The 22,191-nt window shown below is 68.1% G+C and overlaps 1 pseudogene; it reads right to left on the bottom strand.

Moving 5' to 3' along the window:
• Positions 1-1,999: 1,999 nt before the first annotated feature.
• LOC141198761 (U2 spliceosomal RNA) lies at positions 2,000-2,105 on the bottom strand (annotated as a pseudogene).
• Between the last annotated feature and the right edge of the window lie 20,086 nt (positions 2,106-22,191).

Here is a 22,191-nt window from a genome sequence, read left to right as displayed (position 1 = left end):
CCGGAGCCAGGACGAGGACAGGCCGGAGCCAGGACGAGGGCAGGCCAGAGTCATAGAGAGAACAGGCCGGAGCCAAGGCAAAGGCAGGCCAGAGAGAGAGAGCAGGCCGAAGCCAGGGCGAGGGCAGGCAGGAGCCAGGGCAAGGGCAGGCTAGAGTCATAGAGCAGGCCGGAGCAAAGGCAGGCCAGAGCCAGAGAGAGAGAGCAGGCCGGATCCAGGGCAAGGGCAGGCCGGTGCCAGAGCGAGAGTAAGTCGGAGCCAGGGCGATAGCAGGCCGGAGCCAGGGCAAGGGCTGGCCAGAGCCAAGGTCAGGTCCGAGCCAGGGCGAGGGCAGGCCGGAGCCAAGGTGAGAGCAGGCCGGAGCCAAGGTGAGGGTACACTAGAGCTAGAGCAAGAGCAGGCCGGAGCCAGGAATAGGACAGGCCAGAGTCATAGAGAGAGCAGGCCGGAGCCAAGGCAAGGGCAGGCCAGAGCTAGAGAGAGAGCAGGCCGGAGCCAGGGCGAGGGCAGGCCAGAGCGAGAGCAGGCCGCACACAGGGCGAGGGTAGGCCGGAGCCAGAGCGTGAGCAGGCCGGAGCCATAGCGAGAGCATGCCGGAGCCAAGGCGAGGGCAGGCCGGAGCCAGACTGAGAGCAGGTCGGAGCTAGGGCTAGGGCAGGCCGGAGCCAGGGCGAGGGCAGGTCGGAGCCAGGGCGAGGGCAGGCCAGAGTCATAGAGAGAGTAGGCCGGAGCCAAGGCAAGGGCAGGCCAGAGCCAGAGAGAGAGCAGGGCAAGGGCAGGCCAGAGCGAGTGCAGGCCGGATCCAAGGCGAGGGGAGGGCAGGCCGAAACCAGAGCGAGAGAATGCCGGAGCCAGGGCGAGGGCAAGCCAGAGCGAGAGCAGGCCGGAGACAGGGCAAGGGCAGGCCGGAGCCAGAGCGAGAGCAGGCCGGAGCGAAGGCGAGGTCAGGCTGGAGCCAGGGCGAGGGCAGGCCCTAGCCAGAGCGAGAGCAGGATGGAGCCAGGGCGAGGGCAGGCTGGAGCCAGAGAGAGGGCAGGCCGGAGCCAGGACGAGGGCAGGCCGGAGCCAGGACGAGGGCAGGCCGGAGCCAGGACGAGGGCAGGCCGAAGCCAAGGCGAGGGCAGGCTGGAGCCAGAGCAGGAGCTGGCCGGAGCCAAGGCGAGGGCTGGCCGGAGGCAGAGCCAGGGTAGGCCAGAGCAAGAGCAGGCCAGAGCAAGAGCAGACCGGAGCCAAGGCAAGGACAGGCCAGAGCGAGAGCAGGTCAGAGCGAGAGCAGTCCGAAGCCAAGGCAAGGACAGGGCAGAGCGAGAGCAGGTCAGAGCGAGAGCAGTCCGAAGGCAAGGACAGGCCAGAGCCAGAGCAGGTCAGAGCGAGAGCAGTCCGAAGCCATGGCGAAGGCAGGCCGGAGCCAGAGCAGGTGTTGGCCGGATCCAAGGCGAAGGCTGGCCGGAGCCAGAGCTAGGGCAGGCTGGAGCCAGGGCGAGGGAAGGCCTAAGCCAGAGCGAGAGCAGGCTGGAGCGAGGTGGAGAGCAGGCCGGAGCCAAGGCGAGGGCAGGCCAGAGCGAGACCAGGCCGGAGCCAGGACGAGGGCAGGCCGGAGCCAGGACGAGGGCAGGCCGGAGCCAGGGCGAGAGCAGGCCAGAGCTAGAGCCAGAGCAGGCGGCCAGGGCGAGGGCAGACCAGAGTGAGAGAGAGAGCAAGCTGGAGCCAAGGCGAGGCCAGAGCCAGAGCAAGAGCAGGCCAGAGCAAGACAGGCTCAAGCCAGAGCGAAAGCAGGCCAGAGCGAGAGCAGTCCGGAGCCAAGGCGAAGGCAGGCCACAGCCAGAGCGAGAGCTGGCCAGAGCCAGAGCGAGAGCAGGCAGGAGCCAAGGCGAAGGAAGGCAGGCCGGAGCAAGAGCAGGTGCTGGCCGGAGCCAAGGCGAGGGCTGGCCGGAGCCAGAGCAAGGGCAGGCCGGAGCCAGGGCGAGGGAATGCCGAAGCCAGAGCGAGAGCAGGCTGGAGCCAGTGCGAGAGCAGGCCGGAGCCAAGACGAGGGCAGGCCAGAGCAATTAAACTGATAAGAACAGATACTACACTTGATCTTAGCCAAAAGGCCGAGAAGCGATAACCAGAATTGGTTTCGAACTACGGAGCCACCCAAGGATCCTGAAAAGTCCATTTGTGGAGATGAGCTCCTGGACTCCCGTTAAGAAGACATGTTGTCAACCTCTAGATCCCTTACATGCCTGCACTTTTCGGCTTGCTGCTGCTGCTGCAATCCACGCGTTTTAGATCTGCATAACTCCACCTCTTTAAACACAGCACCCTCACCCCCTGCTGTTCCCACCCGCCTCAACACCGTTGGAAGGGAGGAGAACCAATTAAGGCGGGGGGTGGGGTGGAACGAGCAGCTGTCTACCTTAGCAGGGGGGCTGCTGAGCCAGGACGAGGGCAGGCTGGAGCCAGCGCGATAGCAGGCCAAAGCTAGTGCCAGAGCAGGCGGCCAGGGCTAGGACAGACCAGAGTGAGAGCGAGAGCAGGCCTGAGCCAAGGCGAGGCCAGAGCGAGAGTAGGCCGGAGCCAGGGCGAGGGCAGGTGAGAGCCAGAGAGAGAGTAGGCCGGAGCCAGGGCGAGGGCAGGTCAGAGTCAGAGCAAGAGCAGGTCGGAGCCAGGGCAAGAGCAGGACGGAGCCAAGGTGAGGGCAGGCCGGAGCCTGAGCTATGGCATTGCGGAGCCAGGGCGAGACCAGTACGGAGCAAGAGCGAGAGCAGGTCGTAGCCAAGGCAAGGGCAGGCCAGAGGCAGAGCCAGGGTAGGCCAGAGCAAGAGCAGGCCAGAGCGAGAGCAGGCCAGAGCCTGAACGAGAGCAGGCAGGAGCCAAGGCAAAGGCAGGCCAGAGTCAGAGCGAGAGCAGGCCGAAGCCAAGGCAAAGGCAGGTCAGAGCCAGAGTGCGAGAAGGCTGGAGCCAAGGCGAGGGAGGGCAGGCCAGATCCAAGGAGACAGCAGGCCGAAACTAGAGCGAGACAATGCCGGAACCAGGGCGAGGGCAGGCCAGAGCGAGAGCAGGCCGGAGCCAGAGCCAAGAGGAGGGCAGGCCGGAGCCACAGTGAGAGCAGGCCAGAGCCAGGGCGAGGGCAGGCCGGAGCCAAAGCGAGAGCAGGATGGAGCCAGGGCGAGGACAGGCCGGAGCCAGTTAGAGGGCAGGCCGGAGCCAGGGCGAGGGCAGGCCGGAGCCAGGGCGAGGGCAGGCCGGAGCCAGGGCGAGGGCAGGCCGGAGCCAGGGCGAGAGCAGGCCGGAGCCAAGGCGAGGACAGGCCGGAACCATTGCAGGAGCTGGCCGGAGCCAGGGCGAGGGCAGGCCGAAGCCAGAGCGTAGGCAGACTGGAGCCAGGGCGAGAGCAGGCCAGAGCCAAGGCAAGGGCAGGCCAGAGCTAGAGCCAGAGCAGGCCGGAGCCTGGGCGATGGCAGACCTGAATCAGAACGAGAGTAAGCCAGAGCCAAGGCTAGGGCAGGCGAGAGCCAGAGCGAGAGAAAGCCGGAGCCAAGCAGAGGGCAGGCCAGAGAGAGAGCAGGCCAGATCCAGAGCGAAAGCAAGCCAGAGGCAGAGCGAGAGCAGGCCGGGGCCAGAGCAATAGCAGGCAGCGGCCAGGGCGAGAGCAGACCGGAGCCAAGGCGAGGGCAAGCCAGAGGCAGAGCCGGGGCAGGCCAGTACCAAAGTGAGAGCAGGCCGGAGCCAAGGTGAGGGCAGGCCAGAGCCAGAAGGAGAGCAGGCCAGTGCCAGAGCGAGAACAGGCCAGTGCCAGAGCGGGCGCAGTACGGAGCCAAAGCAAGGGCAGGCCAGAGCCAGAGAGAGAGTAGGCCTGAGCCAGAGCGAGAGCAGGCCGGAGCCAAGGCGAAGTCAGGCTAGAACCAGAGCGAGAGCAGACCGGAGTCAAGACGAGGGCAGGACAGAGCAAGAGCAGCCTGGAGCCAAGGAGAGGGCTGGCCGGAGCCAGAGCAAGGACAGGCCAGAGCCAGAGTGAGAGCAGGCCAGAGCCAGGGCGAGGGCAGGCTAGAGCAAGAGCAGGCCGGAGCCAGGGCGAGGGCAGGCCGGAGCCAGGTCGAGGGCAGGCCGGAGCCAGGTCGAGGGCAGGCCGGAGCCAGGTCGAGGGCAGGCCGGAGCCAGGGTGAGGGCAGGCCGGAGCCAGGGTGAGGGCATGCCGGAGCCAAGGCGAGGTGAGAGCAGGCCGGAGCCCGCACGAGGGCAGGCCGTAGCCAGGGCGAGAGCCGGCCGGAGCTAAGGCGAGGGCAGGCCAGAGCCAGGGCAAGAGCAGGCCGGAGCTAAGGCGAGGGCAGGCCAGAGCCAGAGAGAGAGCAGGCGGGAGCCAGGACGAGGGCAGGCCGGAGCCAGGGCGAGAGCCAGCACGAGAGCATGCCAGAGCTACAGCCAGAGCAGGTCGGAGTCAGGGCGAGGGCAGACCAGAGTCAGAGCGAGAGCAGGCCGGAGCCAAGGTGAGGGCAGGCCAGAGCTAGAGCTGGCCAGAGTGAGAGCAGGCCAGTGCCTGAGCGAGAGCAGTCCGGAGCCAAGGCAAGGGCAGGCCAGAGCCAGAGAGAGAGTAGGCCTGAGCCAGAGCGAGAGCAGGCCGGAGCCAAGGAGAAGGCAGACCAGAACCAGAGCGAGAGCAGGTCGGAACCAAGGCGAGGGCAGGCCATAGGCAGAGCCAGGGCAGGCCAGAGCAAGAGAGAGAGCAGGCGGAAGCCAAGGCGATGGCAGCCCATAGCCAGAGTGAGAACAGGCCAGAGCCAAGGTGAGGGCAGGCCAGAGCGAGAGCAGGCCAGTGCCAGAGCAAGAGCAGGCCAGTGCCAGAGCGAGAGCAGGCCAGTGCCAGAACGAGAGCAGGCCAGTGCCAGAACGAGAGCAGGCCAGTGCCAGAGCTAGAGAAGTCCGGAGCCAAGGCAAGGGCAGACCAGAGCCAGAGAGCGAGTAGGCCTGAGCCAGAGCGAGAGGAGGCCGGAGCCAAGGCAAAGGCAGGCCCGAACCAGAGCGAGAGCAGGCCGGAGTCAAGACGAGGGTAGGCCAGAGCAAGAGCAGGCTGGAGCGGCAAGGGCAGGCCGGAGCCAGTTTGAGGGCAGGCCGGAGCCAGGGCGAGGGCAGGCCGGAGCCAGGGAGGGCGAGGGCAGGGCGAGAGCAGGCTGGAGCCAAGGCGAGGGCAGGCCGGAACCATTGCAGGAGCTGGCCGGAGCCAAGGCGATGGCTGGCCGGAGCCTGAGTAAGGGCTGGCCGGAGCCAGGGCGAGGGCAGTCCGAAGCCAGAGCGAGGGCAGACCGGAGCCAGAGCGAGAGCAGACCGGAGCCAAGGCGAGGCTTCACCTTGGCTCCTGCCTGCTCTCGTTCTGGCCTGCTCTCACTCTGGCTCTGGCCTGCCTTCGCCTTAGCTCCGGACTGCTCTTGCTCTGGCCTGCTCTCGCTCTGGCTTGGGCCTGTCCTTGCCTTGGCTCCAGCTTGCTCTCGCTCTGGCCTGCTCTAGCTCTGGCGCTACCCTGGTTCTCTGCCTCTGGCCTGTCCTTGCCTTAGCTCCGGCCTGCTCTCGCTCTAGCTAAGTACTGCCCTCACCCTGGCTCCGGCCTGCCCTTGCTCTGGCTCCGGCCTGCCCTCGCCTTGGCTCCGTCCTGCTCGTCGCCATGGCTCTGGCCTACTCTCTCTCTGGCTGTGGCCTGCCGTCACCCTGGCTCCGGCATACTCTCGCTATGGCCTGCTCTTGCTCTGGCTCTGGCCTCGCCTTGGCCGTCCGGCCTGCTCTCGCTCTCACTCTGGTCTGCCCTCACCCTGGCCGCCTGCTCTGGCTCTTGCTCGGGCCTGCTCTCGCGCTGGCTCTGGCCTGCTCTCGTCCTGGCTACGGACTGCTCTCGCTCTGGCTCCGGACTGCCCTCGCCTTGGCTCCATCCGGCATGCTCTCGCCCTGGCTCCAGCCTGCTCTCGCTCTGGCTTAGGCCTTCCCTCGCCCTAGCTCCGGCCTGCCCTTGCTCTGGCTCCGGCCAGCCCTCGCCTTGGATACGGCCAGCACCTGCTATGGCCTGCCTTCGCCTTGGCTTCGGACTGCTCTCGCTCAGGACTGCTCTCGCTCTTGGTTGTCCTTGCCTTGGCTCCGGCCTGCTCTTGCTCGGGCCTACCCTGGCTCTGCCTCCGGCCAGCCCTCGCCTTGGCTGCGGCCAGCTCCGGCTCTGGCCTGCCCTCGCCCTGGCTCCGGCTTGCTCTCGCTCTGGCTCCGGCCTGCCCTTTCCCTGGCTCCGGCCTGCCCTCGCTCTGGCTCCAGCCTGCCCTCGCCCTGTCTCCGGCCTGTTCTTGCTCTGGCCTGCCCTCGCCCTGGCTTCGGCATTCTCTCGCTCTGGTTTCGGCCTGTCCTCGCCTCGGATCTGTCCGGCCTGCCTTTGCCATGGCTACGGCCTGCTATCGCTCTGGCTCCGGCCTGCCTTTGCCTTGGCTCCGGCCTGCTCTCGCTCAGGCTCTGGCCTGCTCTCGCTGTGGCTCTGGCCTGCCTTCGCCTTGGCCAGAGCGAGATTTGGCCAGAGCCAAGGCAAGGGCAGGCCAGAGCCAGAGAGAAAGAAGGCCGGAGCCAAGGCAAGGGCAGCCGGAACCAGGGCGAGAGCAGGCCGGAGTCTAGGCGAGAGCAGGGCGAGGGCAGGCCAGAGCCAGAGTCAGATCAGACCGGAGACAAGGCGAGGGCAGGCCAGAGCCAGAGCGAGGGCAGGCCAGTGCCAGAGCGAGAGCAGGCTAGACGGAGCCAAGCAAGGGCAGGCCAGAGCCAAAGCGAGAGCAGTCCGGAGCCAAGGCGAGGGCAGGCCAGAGCGGGAGCAAGCCGGAGCAAAGTCAGGGGCAGGCCAGAGCCAGAGCGAGAGCAGGCCAGAGGCAGAGCGAGAGCAGGCCGGAGCCAGGGCAACGGCAGGCCGGAGCCAGAGCCAAGGCAAGGGCAGGCCAGAGCCAGAGCAAGAGAAGGCTAGAGCCAAGGCAAGGGCACGCCGGAACGAGGGCAAGAGCAGGCCAGAGCCAGGGCGAGAGCAGGCCGCAGCCAGGGCGAGAGCAGGCCAGAGCCAGGGCAAGGGCTGGCCCGAGCCAGGGCAAGGGCTGGCCCGAGCCAGGGCAAGGGCTGGCCCGAGCCAGAGTCAGAGCAGGCCGGAGTCAAGGCGCAAGCCAGAGCCAGAGAGAGCTCGGGCAGGCTAGAGCCAGAGCGATAGCAGGCTGGAGCGAAGGCGAGAACATTCCGGAGCCAGGGCGAGGGCAGGCCAGAGCGAGAGCAGGCCGGAGCCAAAGTGAGGGCACGCCAGAGCGAGAGCAGGCCAGAGCGAGAGCAGGCCGGGCCAGGGCGAGGGCAGGCGAGAGCCAGAGCGAGATCTCGTAGGCCAGAGCCAAGGCAAGGGCAGGCGAGAGCCAGAGCGAGAGAAGGCCCAAGCCAAGGCAAGGGCAGGCCGGAACCAGGGCGAGAGGAGGCCGGAGACAGGGCGAGACCAGAGAGAGAGCAGGCCAGAGCCAGAGCGAGAGCAGGCCGGAGACAGGGCAAGGGCAGGCCAGAGCCAGAGAGAGAGCAGGCCAGAGCCAGTGCGAGGGCAGGCCAGAGCGAGAGCAGGCCGGAGACAGGGCAAGGGCAGGCCAGAGCTAGAGAGAGAGCAGGCCAGAGCCAGTGCGAGGGCAGGCCAGAGCCAGAGCGAGAGCATGCCGGAGCCAGGGCAAGAGCAGGCCGGAGCCAAGGCAAGGGCAGGACAGAGCCAGAGCGAGAGCAGGCCAGAGCCAAGGCAAGGGCAGGCCAGAGCCAAGGCAAGGGCAGGCCAGAGCCAGAGAGACAGCAGGTCGGAGCTATGGCGAGAGCAGGCAAGAGCCAATGCGAGGGCTGGCCGGAGCCAGAGCAAGGGCAGGCCGGAGTCAAGGCGAGGGCAGGCAGGAGCCAGAGCGAGGGCAGGCAGGAGCCAGAGCGAGAGTGAGAGCAGGCCGGCCAAGGTGAGGGTAGGCCAGAGCCAGGGCGAGGGCAGGTCAGAGTCAGAGCGAGAGCAGGCCGGAGCTAAGTCAAAGGCAGGCCAGAGCCAGAGAGATAGCAGGCCGGAGCCAAGGCATGGGGGCAGGCCAGAGCCAGAGAGAGAGCAGGCCGGAGCCAGGGCGAGGGCAGGCCAGAGCCAGAGAAGGTCGGAGGCAGGGCGAGAGCAGGCCGGAGCCAATGCGAGAGCTGGCCGGAGCCAGAGCAAGGGCAGGCCGTAGCCAGAGCGAGAGCAGGCCGGAGGCAAGGCGAGAGCAGGCCGGAGTCAAGGCAAGGGTAGGCCACAGCCAAGGCAAGGGGGCAGGCCGGAGCGAGAGTAGGCCGGAGCCAGAGCGAGGGCAGGCCAGAGCCAGAGCTAGAAGAGCCAAGTTGAGGTCAGACCAGATATAGAGCAGGCATGAGCCACAGCAAGGGCAGGCCGGAACCAGAGAGAGAGCAGGCCGGAGCCAAGGAGAATGCAGGCCGGAACCAGGGCAAGAACAGGTAGGAGCCAAGGCGACGGCAGGCCGGAGCCAGAGAGATAGGCCGGAGCCAAGGCGAGAGCAGGCAGGCCGGAGCCAAGGCGAGAGCAGGCCGGCCGGAGCCAAGGCGAGAGCAGGCCGGCCGGAGCCAAGGCGAGAGCAGGCCGGAGCCAGGACGAGGGTAGGCCGGAGCCAGTGCGAGAGCAGGCCGGAGCCAAGGAGAGGACAGGCCAGAGCCAGAGCGAGAGCAAGCAAGAGACAGGGCGAGAGCAGGCCGGAGCCAAGGCAAGGGGAGGCCAGAGCAAGAGCAGGCTGGAGCCAGGGCGAGAGGAGGCCGGAGCCATGGCGAGGGCAGGCCAGAGGCAGAGCGACGGCAGGCCGGAGCCAGGGCGAGGGCAGGCCAGAGCCAGAGCAGGACGGAGCTAGGGCGAGGGCAGGCTGGAGCCAGAGCGATAGCACACTGGAGCCAAGGCGAGGGCAGGCCAGAGCGAGGGCAGGCCGGAGCCAGAGCAAGAGCAGGCCGGAGTCAAGTTGAGGGCAGGCCAGATAGAGAGCAGGCATGAGCCAAGGTAAGGGCAGGCTGGAACCAGAGCGAGAGCAGGCCGGTAAGGCTCTAGGTCGTATCCAGGGCGAGAACGGGCAGGAGCCAAGGCGAGGGCAGGCAGGAGCCAGAGAGATAGCAGGCCAGAGTCAGAGCGAGAGCAGGCCGGAGCCAGGACGAGGGCAGGCCGGAGCCAGTGCGAGAGCAGGCCGGAGACAAGGAAAGAACAGGCAAGAGCCAGAGCAAGCAAGAGCAAGGGCGAGGAGCAGGCCGGATCCAGGATGAGGGCAGGCCAGAGCTAGAGCAAGAGCAGGCGGAGACAGGGCGAGAGCAGGCCAAAGCCAAGGTGAAGGCTGACTGGAGCCAGAGCAAGGGCAGGCCGGAGCCAGGGCGAGGGCAGGCCGGAGCCAAGGCGAGGGCAGGCCGGAGCCAAAGCAAGAGCAGGCCGGAGCCAAGGCGAGAGCAGGCTGGAGCCAAGGCGAGAGCAGGCCGGCCAAGGTGAGGGTAGGCCAGAGCCAGGGCGAGGGCAGGTCAGAGTCAGAGCGAGAGCAGGCCGGAGCTAAGTCAAGGGCAGGCCAGAGCCAGAGAGATAGCAGGCCGGAGCCAAGGCATGGGCAGGCCAGAGCCAGAGAGAGAGCAGGCCGGAGCCAGGGCGAGGGCAGGCCAGAGCCAGAGAAGGTCGGAGGCAGGGCGAGAGCAGGCCGGAGCCAATGCAAGAGCTGGCCGGAGCCAGAGCCAGGGCAGGCCAGCTCTGAGCGAGAGCAGGCCGGAGCTAAGTCAAGGGCAGGCCAGAGCCAGAGAGATAGCAGGCCGGAGCCAAGGCATGGGCAGGCCAGAGCCAGAGAGAGAGCAGGCCGGAGCCAGGGCGAGGGCAGGCCGTAGCCAGAGCGAGAGCAGGCCGGAGGCAAGGCAAGGCAAGGCAAGAGCAGGCCGGAGTCAAGGCGAGGGTAGGCCACAGCCAAGGCAAGGGGGCAGGCCGGAGCGAGTAGGCCGGAGTCAGAGCGAGGGCAGGCCAGAGCCAGAGCTAGAGCAGGACAGAGCCAAGTTGAGGTCAGACCAGATATAGAGCAGGCATGAGCCACAGCAAGGGCAGGCCGGAACGAGAGAGAGAGCAGGCCGGAGCCAAGGAGAATGCAGGCCGGAACCAGGGCAAGAACAGGTAGGAGCCAAGGCCGGAGCCAGAGAGATAGGCCGGAGCCAAGGCGAGAGCAGGCCGGACGGAGCCAAGGCGAGAGTAGGCCAGACCCAGGGCGAGAGCAGGACAGAGCGAGAGCAGGCCGGAGCCAGGAAGAGGGCAGGCCGGAGCCAGTGCGAGAGCAGGCCGGAGCCAAGGAGATGACAGGCCAGAGCCAGAGCGAGAGCAAGCAAGAGACAGGGCGAGAGCAGGCCGGAGCCAAGGCAAGGGCAGGCCAGAGCGAGAGCAGGCTGGAGCCAGGGCGAGAGGAGGCCGGAGCCATGGCGAGGGCAGGCCAGAGGCAGAGCGACGGCCGGCCGGAGCCAGGGCGAGGGCAGGCCAGAGCCAGAGCAGGCCGGAGCCAGGGCGAGGGCAGGCTGGAGCCAGAGCGATAGCACACTGGAGCTAAGGCGAAGGCAGGCCAGAGCGAGGGCAGGCCGGAGCCAGAGCAAGGGCAGGCCGGAGCAAGAGCAGGCCAGATAGAGAGCAGGCATGAGCCAAGGTAAGGGCAGGCTGGAACCAGAGCGAGAGCAGGCCGGTAAGGCTCTAGGTCGTATCCAGGGCGAGAACAGGCAGGAGCCAAGGCGAGGGCAGGCAGGAGCCAGAGAGATAGCAGGCCAGAGCCAGAGCGAGAGCAGGCCGGAGCCAGGACGAGGGCAGGCCGGAGCCAGTGCGAGAGCAGGCCGGAGACAAGGAAAGAACAGGCAAGAGCCAGAGCAAGCAAGAGCAAGGGCGAGGAGCAGGCCGGATCCAGGATGAGGGCAGGTCAGAGCTAGAGCAAGAGCAGGCGGAGACAGGGCGAGAGCAGGCCAAAGCCAAGGTGAAGGCTGACTGGAGCCAGAGCAAGGGCAGGCCGGAGCCAGGGCGAGAGCAGGCTGGAGCCAAGGCGAGGGCAGGCCGGAGACAAAGCAAAAGCAGGCCGGAGCCAAGGCGAGAGCAGGCCGGAGCCAAGGCGAGGGCAGGTCAGAGCCAGAGCGAGAGCAGGTCAGAGCCAGAGCGAGAGTAGGCCGGAGCCAGGGCGAGAGCAGGCCGGAGCCAGGGCAAGACAGAGCCAGAGCGAGAGCAGGCAAGAGCCAGGGCGAGGGCAGGCTGGAGCCAAGGCGAGGGCAGGCCGGAGACAAAGCAAGAGCAGGCCGGAGCCAAGGCGAGAGCAGGCCGGAGCCAAGGCGAGGGCAGGTCAGAGCCAGAGCGAGAGCAGGTCAGAGCCAGAGCGAGAGTAGGCCGGAGCCAGGGCGAGAGCAGGCCGGAGCCAGGGCGAGGGCAGGCCGGAGCCAGGGCGAGGGCAGGCCAGAGCCAGATCCAAAGCAGGCCGGAGCCAGGGCGAGGGCAGGCCAGAGTCAGAGCGGTAGCAGGCTGGAGCCAAGGCGAGGGCACGCCAGAGCGAGAGCAGGCCAGAGCCAGAACGAGAGCAGACCGGAGCCAGGTCGAGGGCAGGCCAGAGCGAGAGTGGGCCAGAGCCAAGGCAAGGGCTGGCCAGAGCCAGAGCGAGAGAAGGCCGGACGGAGTCAAGGCAAGGGCAGGCCGGAACCAGGGCGAAAACAGGCCGGAGCCAGGGCGAGGCCAGAGCCAGAGCAGGCCAGAGCCAAGGCAAGGGCAGGCCAGAGCGAGAGCAGGCTGGAGCCAGGGCGAGAGGAGGCCAGAGCCATGGCGAGGGCAGGCCAGAGGCAGAGCGACGGCAGGCCGGAGCCAGGGCGAGGGCAGGCCAGAGCCAGAGCGAGAGCAGGCCGGAGCCAGGGCAAGAGCAGACCGGAGCCAGGGCAAGAGCAGGCCGGAGCCAGGGCAAGAGCAGGCCGGAGCCAGGGGAAGAGCAGGCCGGAGCCAGGGGATGAGCAGGCCAGAGCCAAGGCGAGGGAAGGCCAGAGCGAGAGCAGGCCAGAGCGAGAGCAGTCCGGAGCCAAGGCAAGGAAGGGCAGGCCAGAGCCAGAGCGAGGGAAGGCCAAAGCCAGAGCGAGAGCAGTTCAGAGCCAGGGAGAGAGCAGGACGTAGCCAAGGCGAGGGCAGGCCAGAGCCCGAGCTCTGGCATAGTGGAGACAGGGCGAGGGCAGGACGGAGCTAGAGCGAGAGCAGGCTGGAGCCAAGGCGAGAGCAGGCCGCAGCCAAGGCGAGGGCAGGCCAGAGGCAGAGCCAGGGTAGGCCAGAGCAAGAGCAGGCCAGAGCGAGAGCAGGCCGGAGCCCAGGCAAGGGCCAGAGCCAAAGCGAGAGCAGGCCAGAGCCAGAGAGAGAGCAGCCCGGAGCCAAGGCGAAGGCAGGCTAGAGCCAGAGAAAGAGCAGGCCAGAGCGAGAGCAAGCCGGAGCAAAGGCAAAGGCAGGCCAGAGCCAGAGCGAGAGCAGTCCGGAGCCAAGACGAGGGCAGGCCAGAGCGAGAGCAGGCCGGAGCCAAAGCGAGGGCAGGCCAGAGCGAGATCAGGTCGGAGGAAAGAGAGGACAGGCCAGAGCCAGAGCGAGTGCAGGCCGGAACCAAGTCGAGGGCAGGCCAGAGCCAGAGCAAAAGCAGGCCAGAGCCAGAGCGAGAGCAGTCCGGAGCCAAGGAAAGGGCAGGCCACAGCCAGAGGTAGAGCAGGCTTGAGCCAGAGCGAGGGCAGGCCGGAGCCAAGGCGAAGGCAGGCCAGAACCAGAGCGAGAGCAGGCCGGAGTCAAGACGAGGGCAGGCCAGAGCAAGAGCAGTCCGGAGCCAGGGCGAGGGCAGGCCAGAGCCAAAGCAAGAGCAGGCCGGAGCCAGGACGAGGGCAGGCTGGAGCCAGAGCAAGAGCAGGCCGGAGCCAAGGCGAGAGTAGGCCGGAGCCAAGGTGAGGGCAGGCCAGAGCCAAGGTGAGGGCAGGCCAGAGCCAGAGCGAGAGCAGGCCGGAGCCATGGCGAGGGCAGGCCAGAGACAGATCCAGAACAGGCCGGAGCCAGGGCGAGGGCAGGCCAGAGTCAGAGCGAGAGCAGGCCGGAGCCAAAGCAAGGGCACGCCAGAGCGAGAGCAGGCCAGAGAGAGAGCAGGCCAGAGCGAGAGCAGGCCAGAGCCAGGGCGAGGGCAGGCCAGAGCGAGAGTAGGCCAGAGCCAAGGCAAGGGCAGGCCAGAGCCAGAGCGAGAGAAGTCCAGAGACAAGGCAAGGGCAGGCCGGAACCAGGGCGAGAGGAGGCCGGAGACAGCGCGAGGCCAGAGAGAGAGCAGGCAAGAGCCAGAGCGAGAGTAGGCCGAAGCCAGGGCTAGGGCAGGCCAGAGCCAGAGCGAGAGCAGGCCGGAGACAAAGCAAGAGCAGGCCGGAGCCAAGGCGAGAGCAGGCCGGAGCCAAGGCGAGGGCAGGTCAGAGCCAGAGCGAGAGCAGGTCAGAGCCAGAGCGAGAGTAGGCCGGAGCCAGGGCGAGAGCAGGCCGGAGCCAGGGCGAGGGCAGGCCGGAGCCAGGGCGAGGGCAGGCCAGAGCCAGATCCAAAGCAGGCCGGAGCCAGGGCGAGGGCAGGCCAGAGTCAGAGCGGTAGCAGGCTGGAGCCAAGGCGAGGGCACGCCAGAGCGAGAGCAGGCCAGAGCCAGAACGAGAGCAGACCGGAGCCAGGTCGAGGGCAGGCCAGAGCGAGAGTGGGCCAGAGCCAAGGCAAGGGCTGGCCAGAGCCAGAGCGAGAGAAGGCCGGACGGAGTCAAGGCAAGGGCAGGTCGGAACCAGGGCGAAAACAGGCCGGAGCCAGGGCGAGGCCAGAGCCAGAGCAGGCCAGAGCCAAGGCAAGGGCAGGCCAGAGCGAGAGCAGGCTGGAGCCAGGGCGAGAGGAGGCCAGAGCCATGGCGAGGGCAGGCCAGAGGCAGAGCGACGGCAGGCCGGAGCCAGGGCGAGGGCAGGCCAGAGCCAGAGCGAGAGCAGGCCGGAGCCAGGGCAAGAGCAGGCCGGACGGAGCCAGGGCAAGAGCAGGCCGGAGCCAGGGCAAGAGCAGGCCGGAGCCAGGGGAAGAGCAGGCCGGAGCCAGGGGATGAGCAGGCCAGAGCCAAGGCGAGGGAAGGCCAGAGCGAGAGCAGGCCAGAGCGAGAGCAGTCCGGAGCCAAGGCAAGGAAGGGCAGGCCAGAGCCAGAGCGAGGGAAGGCCAAAGCCAGAGCGAGAGCAGTTCAGAGCCAGGGAGAGAGCAGGACGTAGCCAAGGCGAGGGCAGGCCAGAGCCCGAGCTCTGGCATAGTGGAGACAGGGCGAGGGCAGGACGGAGCTAGAGCGAGAGCAGGCTGGAGCCAAGGCGAGAGCAGGCCGCAGCCAAGGCGAGGGCAGGCCAGAGGCAGAGCCAGGGTAGGCCAGAGCAAGAGCAGGCCAGAGCGAGAGCAGGCCGGAGCCCAGGCAAGGGCCAGAGCCAAAGCGAGAGCAGGCCAGAGCCAGAGAGAGAGCAGCCCGGAGCCAAGGCGAAGGCAGGCTAGAGCCAGAGAAAGAGCAGGCCAGAGCCAGAGCGAGAGCAAGCCGGAGCAAAGGCAAAGGCAGGCCAGAGCCAGAGCGAGAGCAGTCCGGAGCCAAGACGAGGGCAGGCCAGAGCGAGATCAGGTCGGAGGAAAGAGAGGACAGGCCAGAGCCAGAGCGAGTGCAGGCCGGAACCAAGTCGAGGGCAGGCCAGAGCCAGAGCAAAAGCAGGCCAGAGCCAGAGCGAGAGCAGTCCGGAGCCAAGGAAAGGGCAGGCCACAGCCAGAGGTAGAGCAGGCTTGAGCCAGAGCGAGGGCAGGCCGGAGCCAAGGCGAAGGCAGGCCAGAACCAGAGCGAGAGCAGGCCGGAGTCAAGACGAGGGCAGGCCAGAGCAAGAGCAGTCCGGAGCCAGGGCGAGGGCAGGCCAGAGCCAAAGCAAGAGCAGGCCGGAGCCAGGACGAGGGCAGGCTGGAGCCAGAGCAAGAGCAGGCCGGAGCCAAGGCGAGAGTAGGCCGGAGCCAAGGTGAGGGCAGGCCAGAGCCAAGGTGAGGGCAGGCCAGAGCCAGAGCGAGAGCAGGCCGGAGCCATGGCGAGGGCAGGCCAGAGACAGATCCAGAACAGGCCGGAGCCAGGGCGAGGGCAGGCCAGAGTCAGAGCGAGAGCAGGCCGGAGCCAAAGCAAGGGCACGCCAGAGCGAGAGCAGGCCAGAGAGAGAGCAGGCCAGAGCGAGAGCAGGCCAGAGCCAGGGCGAGGGCAGGCCAGAGCGAGAGTAGGCCAGAGCCAAGGCAAGGGCAGGCCAGAGCCAGAGCGAGAGAAGTCCAGAGACAAGGCAAGGGCAGGCCGGAACCAGGGCGAGAGGAGGCCGGAGACAGCGCGAGGCCAGAGAGAGAGCAGGCAAGAGCCAGAGCGAGAGTAGGCCGAAGCCAGGGCTAGGGCAGGCCAGAGCGAGAGCAGGCCGGAGACAAAGCAAGAGCAGGCCGGAGCCAAGGCGAGAGCAGGCCGGAGCCAAGGCGAGAGCAGGCCGGAGCCAGAGCGAGAGCAGGTCAGAGCCAGAGCGAAAGTAGGCCGGAGCCAGGGCGAGAGCAGGCCGGAGCCAGGGCGAGAGCAGGCCGGAGCCAGGGCGAGGGCAGGCCGGAGCCAGGGCGAGGGCAGGCCAGAGCCAGATCCAAAGCAGGCCGGAGCCAGGGCGAGGGCAGGCCAGAGTCAGAGCGGTAGCAGGCTGGAGCCAAGGCGAGGGCACGCCAGAGCGAGAGCAGGCCAGAGCCAGAACGAGAGCAGACCGGAGCCAGGTCGAGGGCAGGCCAGAGCGAGAGTGGGCCAGAGCCAAGGCAAGGGCTGGCCAGAGCCAGAGCGAGAGAAGGCCGGACGGAGTCAAGGCAAGGGCAGGCCGGAACCAGGGCGAAAACAGGCCGGAGCCAGGGCGAGGCCAGAGCCAGAGCAGGCCAGAGCCAAGGCAAGGGCAGGCCAGAGCGAGAGCAGGCTGGAGCCAGGGCGAGAGGAGGCCAGAGCCATGGCGAGGGCAGGCCAGAGGCAGAGCGACGGCAGGCCGGAGCCAGGGCGAGGGCAGGCCAGAGCCAGAGCGAGAGCAGGCCGGAGCCAGGGCAAGAGCAGGCCGGACGGAGCCAGGGCAAGAGCAGGCCGGAGCCAGGGCAAGAGCAGGCCGGAGCCAGGGGAAGAGCAGGCCGGAGCCAGGGGATGAGCAGGCCGGAGCCAAGGCGAGGGAAGGCCAGAGCGAGAGCAGGCCAGAGCGAGAGCAGTCCGGAGCCAAGGCAAGGAAGGGCAGGCCAGAGCCAGAGCGAGGGAAGGCCAAAGCCAGAGCAAGAGCAGTTCAGAGCCAGGGAGAGAGCAGGACGTAGCCAAGGCGAGGGCAGGCCAGAGCCCGAGCTCTGGCATAGTGGAGACAGGGCGAGGGCAGGACGGAGCTAGAGCGAGAGCAGGCTGGAGCCAAGGCGAGAGCAGGCCGCAGCCAAGGCGAGGGCAGGCCAGAGGCAGAGCCAGGGAAGGCCAGAGCAAGAGCAGGCCAGAGCGAGAGCAGGCCGGAGCCCAGGCAAGGGCCAGAGCCAAAGCGAGAGCAGGCCAGAGCCAGAGAGAGAGCAGCCCGGAGCCAAGGCGAAGGCAGGCTAGAGCCAGAGAAAGAGCAGGCCAGAGCCAGAGCGAGAGCAAGCCGGAGCAAAGGCAAAGGCAGGCCAGAGCCAGAGCGAGAGCAGTCCGGAGCCAAGACGAGGGCAGGCCAGAGCGAGAGCAGGCCGGAGCCAAAGCGAGGGCAGGCCAGAGCGAGATCAGGTCGGAGGAAAGAGAGGACAGGCCAGAGCCAGAGCGAGTGCAGGCCGGAACCAAGTCGAGGGCAGGCCAGAGCCAGAGCAAAAGCAGGCCAGAGCCAGAGCGAGAGCAGTCCGGAGCCAAGGAAAGGGCAGGCCACAGCCAGAGGTAGAGCAGGCTTGAGCCAGAGCGAGGGCAGGCCGGAGCCAAGGCGAAGGCAGGCCAGAACCAGAGCGAGAGCAGGCCGGAGTCAAGACGAGGGCAGGCCAGAGCAAGAGCAGTCCGGAGCCAGGGCGAGGGCAGGCCAGAGCCAAAGCAAGAGCAGGCCGGAGCCAGGACGAGGGCAGGCTGGAGCCAGAGCAAGAGCAGGCCGGAGCCAAGGCGAGAGTAGGCCGGAGCCAAGGTGAGGGCAGGCCAGAGCCAAGGTGAGGGCAGGCCAGAGCCAGAGCGAGAGCAGGCCGGAGCCATGGCGAGGGCAGGCCAGAGACAGATCCAGAACAGGCCGGAGCCAGGGCGAGGGCAGGCCAGAGTCAGAGCGAGAGCAGGCCGGAGCCAAAGCAAGGGCACGCCAGAGCGAGAGCAGGCCAGAGAGAGAGCAGGCCAGAGCGAGAGCAGGCCAGAGCCAGGGCGAGGGCAGGCCAGAGCGAGAGTAGGCCAGAGCCAAGGCAAGGGCAGGCCAGAGCCAGAGCGAGAGAAGTCCAGAGACAAGGCAAGGGCAGGCCGGAACCAGGGCGAGAGGAGGCCGGAGACAGCGCGAGGCCAGAGAGAGAGCAGGCAAGAGCCAGAGCGAGAGTAGGCCGAAGCCAGGGCTAGGGCAGGCCAGAGCCAGAGCGAGAGCAGGCCGGAGCCAGGGCAAGACAGAGCCAGAGCGAGAGCAGGCAAGAGCCAGGGCGAGAGCAGGCAAGAGCCAATGCGAGGGCTGGCCGGAGCCAGAGCAAGGGCAAGCCGGAGTCAGAGAGAGGGCAGGCAGTAGCCAGAGCGAGAGCAGGCCAGAGCCAAGGCGAGAGCAGGCCGGAGTCAAGGCGAGGGTAGGCCAGAGCCAAGGCAAGGGCAGGCCGGAGCCAGAGATAGAGAAGGCCAGAGCCAAGCAAGGGCAGGCCGGAACCAGGGCGAGCGCAGGCAGGAGAAAGGGCGGGGCCAGAGCCAGAGTGAGAGTAGGCCAGAGCCAGGGCAAGGGCAGGCCAGAGCCAGAGAGAGAGCAGGCCGGAGCCAGGGCGAGGGCAGGCCAGAGCCAGAGGGAGAGCAGTTCAGAGCCAGAGCGAGAGCAGGCCGGATCCAAAGCGACGGCAGGCCGAAACCAGAGCGAGAGAATGCCGGAGCCAGGGCGACAGCAGGCCGGAGCCAGGGCGACAGCAGGCCGGAGCCAGAGCGAGGGCAGGCCGGAGCCAGAGCGAGAGCAGGCCGGAGCCAAGGCGAGGGCAGCCCGGAGCCAGAGTGAGAGCAGGCCGGAGCCAGGGCGAGGGCAGGCCAGAGCTAGACCGAGAACAGGCCGGAGCCAGGGCGAGGGCAGGCCGGAGCCAGAGCGAGGGCATGCCGGAGGCAGATACAGGGCAGGCCGGAGCCAGGGCGAGGGCAGAGCGGACCTAGGGCGAGAGCAGGCCGGAGCCAAGGCGAGGGCAGGCCGGAGGCAAGGCGAGGGCAGGCCGGAGCCAGAGCAGGAGCTGGCCGGAGCCAAGGCGAGGGCTGGCCAGAGCCAGAGCAAGGGCAGGCCGAAGCCAGAGCAAGGGCAGGGCGAGGGCAGGCCGAAGCCAGAGCGAGAACAGGCCGTAGCCAGGGCGAGAGGAGGCCGGAGCAAAGGCGAGGGCAGATCAAAGTCAGAGCCAGAGCAGGCCGGAGCCAAGGAGAGGGCAGGCCAGAGCCAGAGAGAGAGTAGGCCAGAGACAAGGCTAGGGCAGGCGCGAGCTAGAGCGAGAGCAGGCCGGAGCCAAGGAGAGGGCAGGCCAGAGCCAGAGCGAGAGCAGGCCGGAGCCGAGGCAAGAGGAGGCCAGAACCAGAGCGAGAGCAGGCCAGAGCGAGAGCAGGCCGGAGCCAGAGCGAGAGCAGGCAGGAGCCAGGGAGAGGGCAGACCGGTCCCAAGGCGAGAGCAGGAAAGAGCCAGGGAGAGAGCAGGCCGGAGCCGAGTCGAGGGCAGGCCGGAGCAAGAGCAGGCCGGAGCCAAGGCGAGGGTAGGCAAGAGCCAGAGCGAGAGCAGGCCGGAGCCAGGGCGAGGGCAGGCAAGAGCCAGAGTGAGAGCACGCCGGAACCAGGGCGAGTTCAGGCCAGAGTCAGAGCGAGAGCACGCCGGAACCAGGGCGAGGGCAGGCCAGAGCGAGGGCAGGCCGGAGCCAGAGCGAGAGCAGGCCAGAGCCAGAGCGAGAGCAGGCCGGAGCCAGAGCGAGAGCAGGCCGGAGCCAGAGCGAGAGCAGGCCGGAGCCAGGGCGAGGGCAGGCCGGAGCCAGGGCGAGGGCAGGACGGAGCCAGAGCGAGAGCAGGCCGGAGCAAGGGCGAGGGCAGGCCAGAGCTAGAGCGAGGGCAGACCAGAGACGGCGCGGGGGAAGGCAAGAGACAGAGCAGGCCGGAACCAGGGCGAGGGCAGGCCAGAGCCAGAGCAGGCCAGAGCCTGGGCGAGGGCAGGCCAGAGCCAGGGCGAGGGCAGGCCAGAGCCAGAGCGAGAGCAGGCCGGAGCCAGGGCGAGGGCAGGCCGGAGCTAGAGCGAGGGCAGGCCGGAGCCAGAGAGAGAGCAAGCCGGAGCCAGAGCGAGAGCAGGCCGGAGCCAGGGCGAGGGCAGGCCGGAGCCAGAGCGAGGGCAGGCCGGAGCTAGAGCGAGGGCAGGCCGGAGCCAGAGAGAGAGCAAGCCGGAGCCAGAGCAAGGGCAGGCCGGAGCAAGAGCAAGAGCAGGCCAGATAGAGAGAGCGAGAGCAGGCCGGTAAGGCTCTAGGTCGTATCCAGGGCGAGAACAGGCAGGAGCCAAGGCGAGGGCAGGCAGGAGCCAGAGAGATAGCAGGCCAGAGCCAGAGCGAGAGCAGGCCGGAGCCAGGACGAGGGCAGGCAGGAGCCAGTGCGAGAGCAGGCCGGAGACAAGGAAAGAACAGGCAAGAGCCAGAGCAAGCAAGAGCAAGGGCGAGGAGCAGGCCGGATCCAGGATGAGGGCAGGTCAGAGCTAGAGCAAGAGCAGGCGGAGACAGGGCGAGAGCAGGCCAAAGCCAAGGTGAAGGCTGACTGGAGCCAGAGCAAGGGCAGGCCGGAGCCAGGGCGAGAGCAGGCTGGAGCCAAGGCGAGGGCAGGCCGGAGACAAAGCAAGAGCAGGCCGGAGCCAAGGCGAGAGCAGGCCGGAGCCAAGGCGAGGGCAGGTCAGAGCCAGAGCGAGAGCAGGTCAGAGCCAGAGCGAGAGCAGGCCGGAGCCAGGGCGAGAGCAGGCCGGAGCCAGGGCAAGACGGAGCCAGGGCAAGACAGAGCCAGAGCGAGAGCAGGCAAGAGCCAGGGCGAGGGCAGGCTGGAGCCAAGGCGAGGGCAGGCCGGAGACAAAGCAAGAGCAGGCCGGAGCCAAGGCGAGAGCAGGCCGGAGCCAAGGAGAGGGCAGGTCAGAGCCAGAGCGAGAGCAGGTCAGAGCCAGAGCGAGAGTAGGCCGGAGCCAGGGCGAGAGCAGGCCAGAGCCAGGGCGAGGGCAGGCCGGAGCCAGGGCGAGGGCAGGCCAGAGCCAGATCCAAAGCAGGCCGGAGCCAGGGCGAGGGCAGGCCAGAGTCAGAGCGGTAGCAGGCTGGAGCCAAGGCGAGGGCACGCCAGAGCGAGAGCAGGCCAGAGCCAGAACGAGAGCAGACCGGAGCCAGGTCGAGGGCAGGCCAGAGCGAGAGTGGGCCAGAGCCAAGGCAAGGGCTGGCCAGAGCCAGAGCGAGAAGGCCGGACGGAGTCAAGGCAAGGGCAGGCCGGAACCAGGGCGAAAACAGGCCGGAGCCAGGGCGAGGCCAGAACCAGAGCAGGCCAGAGCCAAGGCAAGGGCAGGCCAGAGCGAGAGCAGGCTGGAGCCAGGGCGAGAGGAGGCCAGAGCCATGGCGAGGGCAGGCCAGAGGCAGAGCGACGGCAGGCCGGAGCCAGGGCGAGGGCAGGCCAGAGCCAGAGCGAGAGCAGGCCGGAGCCAGGGCAAGAGCAGGCCGGAGCCAGGGCAAGAGCAGGCCGGAGCCAGGGCAAGAGCAGGCCGGAGCCAGGGCAAGAGCAGGCCAGAGCCAAGGCGAGGGAAGGCCAGAGCGAGAGCAGGCCAGAGCGAGAGCAGTCCGGAGCCAAGGCAAGGAAGGGCAGGCCAGAGCCAGAGCGAGGGAAGGCCAAAGCCAGAGCGAGAGCAGTTCAGAGCCAGGGAGAGAGCAGGACGTAGCCAAGGCGAGGGCAGGCCAGAGCCCGAGCTCTGGCATAGTGGAGACAGGGCGAGGGCAGGACGGAGCTAGAGCGAGAGCAGGCTGGAGCCAAGGCGAGAGCAGGCCGCAGCCAAGGCGAGGGCAGGCCAGAGGCAGAGCCAGGGTAGGCCAGAGCAAGAGCAGGCCAGAGCGAGAGCAGGCCGGAGCCCAGGCAAGGGCCAGAGCCAAAGCGAGAGCAGGCCAGAGCCAGAGAGAGAGCAGCCCGGAGCCAAGGCGAAGGCAGGCTAGAGCCAGAGAAAGAGCAGGCCAGAGCCAGAGCGAGAGCAAGCCGGAGCAAAGGCAAAGGCAGGCCAGAGCCAGAGCGAGAGCAGTCCGGAGCCAAGACGAGGGCAGGCCAGAGCGAGAGCAGGCCGGAGCCAAAGCGAGGGCAGGCCAGAGCGAGATCAGGTCGGAGGAAAGAGAGGACAGGCCAGAGCCAGAGCGAGTGCAGGCCGGAACCAAGTCGAGGGCAGGCCAGAGCCAGAGCAAAAGCAGGCCAGAGCCAGAGCGAGAGCAGTCCGGAGCCAAGGAAAGGGCAGGCCACAGCCAGAGGTAGAGCAGGCTTGAGCCAGAGCGAGGGCAGGCCGGAGCCAAGGCGAAGGCAGGCCAGAACCAGAGCGAGAGCAGGCCGGAGTCAAGACGAGGGCAGGCCAGAGCAAGAGCAGTCCGGAGCCAGGGCGAGGGCAGGCCAGAGCCAAAGCAAGAGCAGGCCGGAGCCAGGACGAGGGCAGGCTGGAGCCAGAGCAAGAGCAGGCCGGAGCCAAGGCGAGAGTAGGCCGGAGCCAAGGTGAGGGCAGGCCAGAGCCAAGGTGAGGGCAGGCCAGAGCCAGAGCGAGAGCAGGCCGGAGCCATGGCGAGGGCAGGCCAGAGACAGATCCAGAACAGGCCGGAGCCAGGGCGAGGGCAGGCCAGAGTCAGAGCGAGAGCAGGCCGGAGCCAAAGCAAGGGCACGCCAGAGCGAGAGCAGGCCAGAGAGAGAGCAGGCCAGAGCGAGAGCAGGCCAGAGCCAGGGCGAGGGCAGGCCAGAGCGAGAGTAGGCCAGAGCCAAGGCAAGGGCAGGCCAG

Source organism: Phyllobates terribilis, unplaced genomic scaffold (genome assembly GCF_046119375.1).
Source record: "Phyllobates terribilis strain yellow unplaced genomic scaffold, ASM4611937v1 Scaffold_103__1_contigs__length_5881359, whole genome shotgun sequence".
Classification (NCBI taxonomy): domain Eukaryota; kingdom Metazoa; phylum Chordata; class Amphibia; order Anura; family Dendrobatidae; genus Phyllobates; species Phyllobates terribilis.
The sequence above is the reverse complement of the archived record's forward strand: the minus strand, read 5'-3'. Positions and strand labels throughout refer to the sequence as shown.